Below are 11,296 nucleotides of genomic sequence, written 5' to 3'. Positions count from 1 at the left end.
ATTTGAGCGTTGTAGGTATTTGAAGTATAGAGAGCAAATGGATAAGCAGGGAGTTCATATTGGGAGAAGGGAAGAGGGTCAAAGATAGAGTCCTGTGAAATATTAAATGTAAGGGCTGGGCAAGGAAAGACAGGACCACAGGAAGAGAGAGAGACTAGAGAGTTGGAAGAAATCAGGAAAATGTGATACTATTCATGTCCAAAGAAAAATAATTTTTAAAGTTGTTTTTTTTTTTTAAGATTTTACTTATTTATTTGAAACAGAGAGAGAGAGATCACAAGTATGCAGAGAGGCAGGCAGAGAGAGAGAGAGAGGAGAAAGCAGGGTCCCCGCTGAGCAGAGAGCCCGATGCGGGCCTCGATCCCAGGACCCTGAGATCATGACCTGAGCCGAAGGCAGAGGCTTAACCCACTGAGCCACCCAGGCGCCCAAAGAAAAATAATTTTTAAAGGAAGGGAGGGCATGTCATTAATGTTAAATACTGCTGAAGGGTCAAGTTAGTTAAGGATTAGAGCGTGTTCATTGGATTTCACAACAAAGCATTTCTCAAATCTGCTCTCTCCTATTGCGACTGCCTAGCTCCAGCTTTCATCATCCATGACCCAGGTGACTGACTGCCATAACCTTGAAGCTGGGCTGCTGGCCCCAGACTGATTCTCCATGTTGCTGCCAGCGTTGGTTCTTCTGAAGTGAAATCATGTCAGTCCTCTTGTAAAAACTCCCCAGTTCCTAGGGGTTACAAGATGAGGTCCAACTTCTTAGAATGGCATGGCCATCCTCAGCACCCATCCTCTCCACTGCTTCAATGCACTTTAAGCTTCCACAGTACTGAATGGTTTATACTTCTCTGAAGACATCATAAGCTTTCACTCCCCTGTCTTTGCAGTGTGATATCTGCCAGGAAAACCTTCCTCCTTTATCTCTACCAAATGCCTGCCTATTCCTCTTTCAAAGCCCAACTCAGATGTCACTTTCTCTGGGAGGCTGTCTCCCAGTCCCCTTTCCCTTCCAGTTTATTACTTTCTTCTTTTTGTGTCACACAGCATTATGGGTTTTTTTTTTTTTTAAATATATTTCTATCTTCCTTAGTAAATTGCAAAATCCTTAAAGGCAAGATATGTGTCTTATTCATTTCTGTGTCTTTAGCACTTGGTATAGTACTTGTGATATAGTGAGATGCTCAAGCATTGTATTGAGATTGATTGATTGTCTTCCAAATATTATAAAAGCTATTAAGTGGTATTTTCTTTTTTTTTAAATTGATTTATTTATTTGAGAGAGAAATCATGCAAGCACAGGTGTGGGAGGAGAGACAGAGAGAGAGAGAGGGAGACAATCAGACTTTCCACTGAGTGCCAAGCCCAACATGGGGCTCTATCCCAGGACCCTGAGACCATGACCTGAGCTGAAATCAAGAGTCAGACGCTTAACCGACTGAGCCACCCAGGTTCCCCTTTAAGTAGTATCTTTAAAACAAGCTTCCCAGAGTAGAATTACCAGTTATTTTTCAGATTTTCAGATTTTTCCAGTGAGGAAATTGATACAGAAAGGGTTTTTTAACTCTGACAAAAATAAAAACTAGAGGGAAAGTGAAAGATCATCTAGTTGAGCCCTTATTTTGCAAATGAGTAACTGCAAGTTCAGAGAAGCTTGAGAACTTTTCCCTGGTGGGCCAGGGAGCCAGAGACCCAGCTACAGTTGGGCATCCAGGCCTCTGGTTCTCACTTGAGTGCTTTTCCATCAACCACATGCCTGTACTTTTATGTGGAGCTGGTCTGGTGGCAGGGCTCTCATGTATACCCCTTTTCTTCTGGAATGCCAGGACGGCAAAGTTGATAAATTTATTAGTTGACTCTCTAGTGATGGAAAATGGGTGCTTTAAGTGCATTTTGAGGAGCTATGGAAGATCTACTGTTTGTGGGGAAATGTACCTGTCTGAGTCTAGCTAGAGAAGAAAGCAGTGCTACGTACTTCAAACAGGGGGGATTAAATATAGGGAATTGATTCTAGAGATACTGGAAGTTTGGAGGAGCAAATGAGGATGATAGAGTAACTTTAAGAGTAGGGACTTTAGGAAGAAGCTACTATCCTCGAGAACAGGGGAACAAAAGAGAACTGGTGGTATTGCCACAGCCTGGGGGTAGGGAAGGGGCCCATGGACTGGTCTCTGAACCCTCAGGGGTTTGCTGAGTGGATCTTCAATGAAGGTTTGCCATGTAACCGGTGCTCAGATCTTGAGGTATCTCCACCTAGTGTTTGGATTTCTGAGTGTGGCCTGAAAGGTGTCTGGACTGCCGAGACGGGGTGTGGCCTGGTGGGCAAGGGATACGAGTGTGGTTGGTGCTGAGGGTACTGACAGACACTAGCAACAGGGACAGCACCTGCCTGCTGTTGTTGAAGGGATGGAGGTCATGCTGGAAGTGAGAGAGTTATTTTCTCTCCTCCCCAGGAGGTCCAAGAACCTTGGAATTTTGGTCTCTTCACTGCTACCCACTCTACAAAAGAAATAATTGTTCCTACATATGGTTGTACCTTCTTGACAATCAAAAAGGAGAATCAAAGATACTAAAATTAATGAGTTTCTATTCCAAGTGAGAAGTTAAACTTTTAAAAATTAGTGAATGAAAGACATTTTCTGTTGCTCACCGCTGATGTTATATTTGTCAGCCTTTACTTATGACTCAGTACGGTGGATTATCTAATACCAACATTATCACTATCATGGATTATCTAATACCAACGTTGTTGTCTTTCTGTGCACGGGTTTTACAAGAAGAACCTAAATCTCTCAAGAATGGTATTTAAAAAAGCAACTCCAAAATTAAGAAAGAATAATTATTCCTTTAATAGCACCAGGACATGGTTTTCTGAAAAGTATATGTATATTCTGCTTTGTTATGTTCACTTTTTTTTTACATTTCTCACTTTATGGTTTTAACAGCTTTAGTTAATAGGTGTAGTTAATATACAGTATGTCTTAGTCTGGGCTGCTATAAGAAAAATACCATGGACTGGGTAGCTTCTTTTTTTTTTTTTTTCCAAGGATTTTATTTATTTATTTGAGAGAGAGAGAGAGCACGCATGAGCAGGGGGACGAAGGGGTGGAGAATCAGAGGGAGAGGGAGAAGCAGACTCCTCACTGAGCAGGGGGCCCAATACGGGGCTCGATCCCAGGACTCCAGGATCATGACCTGAGCTGAAGGCGGATGCTTTGCCAACTGAGCCACCCAGGTGCCCATAGGTGGCTTCTAAACAACAAAAATTTATTTCTCGGGCGCCTGGGTGGCTCAGTGGGTTAAGCCGCTGCCTTCGGCTCAGGTCATGATCTCAGGGTCCTGGGATCGAGGCCCGCATCGGGCTCTCTGCTCAGCAGGGAGCCTGCTTCCCTCTTTCTCTCTCTCTCTCTGCCTGCCTCTCTGTCTACTTGTGATCTCTCTCTGTCAAATAAATAAATAAAATCTTTAAAAAAAATTTATTTCTCACAGTTCTAAAAGTTGGAAGTCCAAGATCAAGACCCCAGTAGGTTCACTGTGTGGTGAGATGGTCATCTTCTTGCTCTGTCATCTGGCAGAAGGGGCCAGGAAGCCCTCTGGCATCTCTCTCTCTATCTCTTTTTTTAAAGATTTTGTTGATTTATTTGACAGAGAGAGACACAGTGAGAGAAGGAACGCAAGCAGGGGGGGAATGGGAGAGGGAGAAGCAGGCTTCCCACTGAGCAGGGAGCCCGATGTGGGGCTCGATCCCAGGACCCTGGGATCATAACATGAGCTGAAGGCAGATGCTTGACAAGTGAGCCACCCAGGCATCCCTCTGGCATCTCTTTTAGGTGCTGATTTCATTCATGAGGACTCCACCCTCATGACCTAATCATCTGCCAAATGCCCTACTTCCAATACCATCAAGGATTAGGATTCAATGTATGAATTTTTAGGGAGACAAATATTCGGACTACATCACGGTACATCGCACACATTTATGCCTGTAACTTGACATGTGCATGGCACTGTGAGAACCTCATCGCAATCAAGGTAGTGAAACTATCCATCATTCTTGTAAGATGCCTTATGTCTCTTTGTATTTTCAAATCCTACACCTATTATCTATCTCCAGGCAACCAGCAATCTGCTCTCTGTCATTATTACATAGTCACATGTTAAATTTTATAAACGTGGGAAAAAATAGTTCTGTGAGTCAGGAAAAGCTAGTTGCTTACCCAAACATCCCTTGCCACCTTTTCCTTTTAAGTGAATCCTGATTTATATCATGGAGAGCCAGCCTTCCTCGCTGCTAGCTATTACTATGTAACTAAGATCTCCCCAATGAGATGGAAACAGAAGTGTTCTATGAAACTTCTGGGAAGACTGATTAAAGGCAGTGAACTTGGCTGGGAAATAGTCTTTTTACCTTTCTGTCACTGCCCTTCCTGCTGTGTGGAATGCATTGGTAATGACTGGAGGTCTACCAGCCATCTTGGACTATGAGGTGGGACCTTGACCGTTGAAGCCATTTACTAATTTGGTGGAGCAGCGAGGTGAACATGCATTTCTGATATCACTATGATGCTTTTATTCCAAACCTGCACTGTCCATATCTGGATTTTACATGAAAGGGTCATAAGCTTCTAATTTTCTTAAGCAACTCTTATTTTGCTTTCATTTATCTATGCAACTGACCCTATCCTCACAAAAGCATTCACACTTCTATTTTTGCTTTCTCAGAGAAGTCATAACCATGCCACCTGCCTTTTTTCCCATTTGAATTATATACCTGATATAAATCCTCTTTTAAACATTTATGTTTCATTTAACTTTGACAGGGAAGCGGTCACTTGGCTGGGGTCAAGCCAATTTCCTTGAAAAACATTAGCAAGCAAGTTGTTACAACAACTTGATTTCTGAGGCTCTGACACATCAAATCCTCCGACAGAATAAACTGTTATACATTAAGTACCTTTTTACCTTAAGGGAATTTCATGATACATGTTGCCTTCAATACTTTTAAGGGGGGCCAAGGAGAGTCCTTCTGACTTACTTTCTCAATGTAGAAAAAGAAAGAATGTAGAAACTACAATCCTGTGTGTGGGGGGGATCAAGTGTCATTAGGGCTAAAGATAAATCTTGAAACACTATTCCCTTCTTGTGACATTGATGTTGTGTGTTCCCATCACTGTCCTGACCTGTGTACAATGTCAACTACCTTAGAGTGTGAAAAGGAGAGTCATTCATGTTGCGCTAGCCACAGGTGTAAGAACGCCATGGAATCCTGTAGTAGGCCTGGCATGTTTTTTATGGACTGGGTTCTAGCCTACCTCCTCCTCATAGGCCTCTAATAAGCATCTTCTCGTAAGGCAATGTGGTTTGTGCTATAAAATATAAACTTAATTAAGCTCTGTTAGGGGCTGCATTCCCTGTGAAAAAAGGAAAATGGATGAACTATAATAAAGAAGAATTGGCCTAGGCAAACATTTGTGCTATTTTTCACTGGCATTTCTGGAAATTAAGCTATTAAATCAGGAGAGCGGGTCAGACTGGTTTGATATTTATTTTTCATTCCTTGACGGCAAAATAAAGGCTTAACTTATAATGACATAAAATCAACACCTACTGTATTCCATTCATTAATTCTGGCGTTCTATCAAAAACATCTCCCAGGTTTGTCCAATGTGATTTTTTTTCCCTTCATAAAAGCCTGAAGCATATTAGTCACGATGCCATTATATTCTAGGTGCTTTAAAAAGCTTTCTATGATTCCTCTCATCCTCTGCCTAGCACTTTTTAGTGAGAAAGCAAAGCTGGGTACATTAGAAAGTTTTGTGGCTTATAAAAATGTCTTGGCATTTTTTCATAGACTTTGGTGGTCTCTTTCCACTTCCTAGTATTTTCAGACTATTGTAAACGGTTTCCTGAAGGCAGAAACAATTTGGATACTCTACATAATATTTAACTCGGACCTTCTTTATTTTAGCTTAAACTTTACAAGGGCTTTTTAAAAAATAATGTTTCTTGAAGTCTTCATTATTTTCCACCTGGGTACACTTTTTTCTTTGCCATTTAAAAAATTTATGTGTATTGGATTTATCTTGTTCTCATAACATTTCTACCGTAGAAGATAAAGATATGTCAACTTGCTTTCTTTTCCTTAGTTTCTATTAGAGGTGGAGAGGGGCAGACAGAGAGGGAGAGAGAGAGAACCCCAAGCAGGCTCCACGCCCAGCATGGAGCCCAATGCAGGACTTAATCTCAAAACCCTGAAATCATGATCTGAGCTAAAATCAAGAGTCATATGCTTAACTAACTGGGACACCCAACTGCCCCTCCTTTCCTTAGTTTAATGCAAAAATTCCTCTTATTTCCTTTACTTGGATCGTATAATCATCTTAAGAAGGGTATAGACTGTTGGCTAGGTTTGGCGTGTCTTTCTTGACTAATGACTCCAGCTTCATGTTGGGATGCCAAGTCTTTGGATGCCCAATGGCCTCATATATTTCAGCCTGGAAGCTGCTGGGCTCATGGTTGCCAGGAGCCTCGCTGGGCGAGGTGTGCAGGGACCCTGCTTGGTCCCAATGGGTCCTCAGATGCAGCAGTTCACTGAGTAAAGATGGGCTTATAGAGTCATGTAAGTCTATGGAGAACTGTCCTTGGGTTTACTGCAGCCTACTTATGCCCAGAACATTCTCTCATATGCACAGTTTTGGTGATTGTTTAAGAGGCAAATCTGACCACATTTCCAACTCCCTTCAAGCTTCCTCACTGCTGTTAAGATAAAGAACTCTTTTCTCATGGCTCACAAAGGTCTGTGTCTAACTCTGATCGTTCATCTCTCACTATTAATAGTCCCTGCACTGTGCTCCATGCTCCTGTCAGACTGACGTCATTTCCTATTTTTGGATGGGTCTTGCTAAGTGGTCCTGAAGTTGAAGTCACCCAGTTTGTGGTACATTGATATAGCATTCCTAGGAAACAAATACAGCCTCCTACTTGCCATGCACTATTCAGATGCTGTGAATACATCATTCAGCAAAACGAATGCCCTACCCTGAAGAACTCACGTTCTAGTGCAGAGGGATGGACCGTGCGCCATGGACATGCATGAGAAGGTAGTACGTGCTAAGGAAAAGTGTGTATAGAGGACTGAGCAGTGTGGGAGAGTGGGGCTGTGTAGGTCTCACTGGCAAAGTGACATTTGAGCAAAGACTTAAAGCTAATGAAGGAGTTATTCAAGGTTTTCTGAGGGAGCAGTGTTCTGGGCAAGGGGAAGAGCTGAAGCCAAGTCCCCAGCCATGTGTGCCTGGTGTGTTGGAGGAGAACTAAGGAAGTCAGCATGGGGGTGCTTCTTGGGGTGGGGAGAAGGTATGGGTGGGTCCAGATCACCTGGGGCTCCTTAAGCCCCGATAGGTACTTTCGCTTTTACTGTGACTGAAAAGCAGAAGCTGATATGGGTTTTGGGCAAAGGAATGATATGATCTAATTTATGTTTTAAAGGGCTCACTCTGGCTGCTGTGCATTAGGACAAGGATAGAAGCAAGGAGAACAATTATGAGCCCATTGCAGTAATCCAGGTGAGAAATGGGCCTCACTTGGACCAGGGCAGGGGTAGAGAATGATTTAAGAAGTGGGCAAATGCTGTGTAGGTTTTTAAGGCTGAGTCATAGGATTTGCTGACAGATTGGATACCAGAGCGTGTGAGAAAGAGAGGAGTCAGGGTGAATCAGTTTATGGCTTGAGCAGACGAAAGAATGCTGCTCTCTATTATTTCTTATCTTCTCTTATTTTGCTGAGGACATTAAGAAATTTTTGGTGAAGCTGATTCCTTCTCTGTTTGCAACTTTTCTATCAGTTTGCTTTCTTGATTGTTTGTTTAGAATAAATATTGGCTTTCCATTTTATTTATTTTTTTTAAAGATTTTTTTTAAAGATTTTTTTTTATTTATTTGTCAGAGAGAGAGTGAGAGAGAGCGAGCACAGGCAGACAGAATGGCAGGCAGAGGGAGAAGCAGGCTCCCCGCCGAGCAAGGAGCCCGATGTGGGACCCGATCCCAGGATGCTGGGATCATGACCTGAGCCGAAGGCAGCTGCTTAACCAACTGAGCCACCCAGGCGTCCCAAGATTTTATTTATTTATTTGACAGAGAGAGAGAGATCACAAGTAGGCAGAGAGTCAGGTAGAGAAAGAGCAGGAAACAGGCTCCCCGCTGAGCAGAGAGCCGGATGGATGCCGGGGCTTGATCTCAGGACCCTGGGATCATGACCTGAGCCAAAGGCAGAGGCTTAACATACTGAGCCACCCAGGCACCCTGGTTTTCTATTTTAGATGATTTCCTACAGTGTCCAGGAATTCTTGACTGTTTACATTTAAGAGGAAGGGCCCAAAAAGCCTCTTTGGAATCTGGGTGCCTGGGGAGGGGGTTAGTGCTTATTAACTATAGTCTTCACTATAGGGTGACCTTGTCATGTGCCATTTGGTTAGGGAACCCCTCAAAGATAGACCATTTTTGTCTTTCCTCTGCAGTTGCTGAGATTCCTTTAGAAAAGACTCTTTTGATCATACAGAGTGTAGTCTGTGATCAGGATGCTAGGTGGTTTGAGAGGGCTGGGGCTCTCCACATTCAGTGTGAGCCATGATTGTAGTAAGGTGTCTTTTCCCTCATCTGTGACATGTGTTTTAGCCATCCTCCAGGGAAAAGAAACCTTCAGTGACTTGCCAGGGTAGGTGATAGGCACGTGCTGGACTGGGCAGAGGGGAGGAGGTGGTCAAGTCCCTTCTTGGAAGAGTTTGAATCAATACACTTGTAAAGCAATCTTCATTCCTGCTTCCCAAGGTACCAAGGCCACAGACTCAAGAGACGTCGAGGGATAGCAGGATCCATTACTTTGCTTTTTGACTTTTCCCTCTGCAGTTTGGAAGTCCATTCTCCCCATTCAGCTAAATTATTTTCCATTTGTCAATCTGCTTTTCAAATTTTCAATCTGCTCTTCAAATTCTGAAATTTCTCACCAGGTGCCCTCTTTTCTTTGCCCTCATAGGTTTATGTCTTTATTTTAAAACCCCTTTTACTTCCATTTTGGTGAATTTTGCCATCTTTAACCAGAGTCCTCTTCTCCTCTCGATTGATCACTGTCCATCGTTCAGTCCTCAGCTTCCAGGCCACTTCTCTCAGGAAGTCTTCAAGCTGGGTGCTCTGTTGCTGCATTGCCATGGTTTTCTGTATTTCTCAATCACAGTTCTTTTTGCCTCGTATTGGAATTGCCCAATTACCATTCACCCTGCTCAACAGACTATACTCTCTGTAAGGGCAGGGACAAGGTCTGTCTGTCAACATTACACCCCTGGAACCTGACACGGTATCTAGTGCATAATAGGGATTCAGAAATATCTGTTGACTCATTGGTTAAATAATCCCTAACAAGATTCACGGCGTTCCGAACTCGGACGGTGCTTCCTGTTGAGAGAGCCTGCTGCTGTTTGCTCTTTCCTTTGACAGCAGCCACCACACCCCCAGGAGTGTCTACCTCACAGACCTATCATAGGACACTTTGAACTTAACACACAAAGCACATTTCCCACAAACCTGCTGGGAAGAGAATAACACTTTGGTGGAGAGCTTTCCTGCAGCTGTATGACAAATCTCCGACGTGCTCTTCTGTTCCATCTTTTCTCCCACAGGATTCTTCATCTCGAACGCTCTTTGAACAGCCATCAAAACCCCTAAATCTTCTTCTCAGTGTGCTATATATAGATTAATAAGTCGACTACCTCCGGCACGCCAGGTTTTCAAACTCTGGCATCTCAGCTTATCGATTTGGATCTTCTAACAAAAGGCGCCACAACTATGGTTTCATTTTTGTGCCACAGAAAAAGCCTTTGCTAGGAAAACACTTCAGATAAAACCTACTTCAGACATCTGGGAACTCACAGCCTGGAGGCCTGCAGATCAAAGGCAGAATTAGGCACTTGAAAAACTCAGCTTCCTTAATTAATAATAAATTCCTCAAATTAAGAGAAGATTTTAAAATGATAAAAAAGTATTACTTTTTCATAAAAGTTATTTCTTCTTCTTCTTCTTTTTTTTTTTCCCCAGGACTGTCCTAGACTTTCTTTGAAAGGAATATTTCCCCCAAGTTTTCTTTTTATTTTTCCCGCTCTGTAAACATGTAAGGGAGAAAGAAACACACGTGCAGCACAGATACAGTAAAATGAAGCATTAGGAACTCAATAGATCCCTGAAGTAGAAAGCCCTGATAGGTTCTCACAGGAAAAAACAGTCTTCCTGACTTTCTTCTCCAACCCAGCCAGGCTGCATTCTGGGGCTGCCCTGCCCCCTCAACATGGGGTCAGCCTCCACTACTTCATCACTGTTCAGTGCCTGTCTTCCCCGAGGCTCTACCCAGCCCCTGCCCACCGCCCCCAAAAGGGCAAGGATTATGTCTGTCTGGTACACTGCTGTTCCCCAGTGGCTAGAACAGTATGTAGCACTCTGAAGGCATTCAAAGACTTTTTTTTTTAAATGTAAGGATGAATGAATTATAGAATAGTAGGAGAGTTGTGGTGAGCGGCTTGCAAAGATGGCTGCAGCAATGCCTCACACCATTTTGCGACTTGACCAGGCTGCTCTTTGCATCAAGAGGTGGAATCTGTCCTCTCCACACCTTGAATCTGGGCTTACCTTGTGACTGGCTTTGACTGATAGAAAATGGCAGAAGTGATACTGCATGACGTCTGAGGTTAGGCTTCAAGAGGTCCTGCAGCTGCTGTTGTCAATATCTTGGAACAAACCCACCAATGAGGAGGCCTAGTTAGCCTGCTGGTTCACTGGAGAAGAAACGAGGTGCCAAGGCAAAAGTTCTTCTCTCCCCCAGCTGCCACACGTGGGAGTGGGGCCTTCTAGAGTGATCCAGGCCCTGCCAGCCAGCCACCTGACACAAACACAGGAGTGGGCCCAGCCCGCACAGGTGGAGTAGAGGTGAGTCATCCCAAGTGAGACCTGTCCAAAGTCTGGATCCCAAAAATGTGAGCAAGTAAATGGTGTTTTTTTCCCCCCAAAGATTAATTAATTTACTTAAAAGAAAGAGAATATGCAAGCTGGGGAGGGGCAGTGGGAGGGAATCTCAAACAGCCTCCTGGACCAGCAGGGAGCCTGAGGCTGGGTTTGATCAGCAGACCCAGAGATCATGAACTGTGTTGGACCCAAGAGTCAGAAGCTTAACTGACTGACCCACCCAAACCCCCCTAAATTAAATGCTGGAGGCAATTTGTGTTGTGTATCAGCAGTTACTGATACAGGAGGATTTTTTTTAGA

This window comes from Lutra lutra, chromosome 1 (genome assembly GCF_902655055.1).
Source record: "Lutra lutra chromosome 1, mLutLut1.2, whole genome shotgun sequence".
NCBI lineage: Eukaryota > Metazoa > Chordata > Mammalia > Carnivora > Mustelidae > Lutra > Lutra lutra.
The sequence above is the reverse complement of the archived record's forward strand: the minus strand, read 5'-3'. Positions refer to the sequence as shown.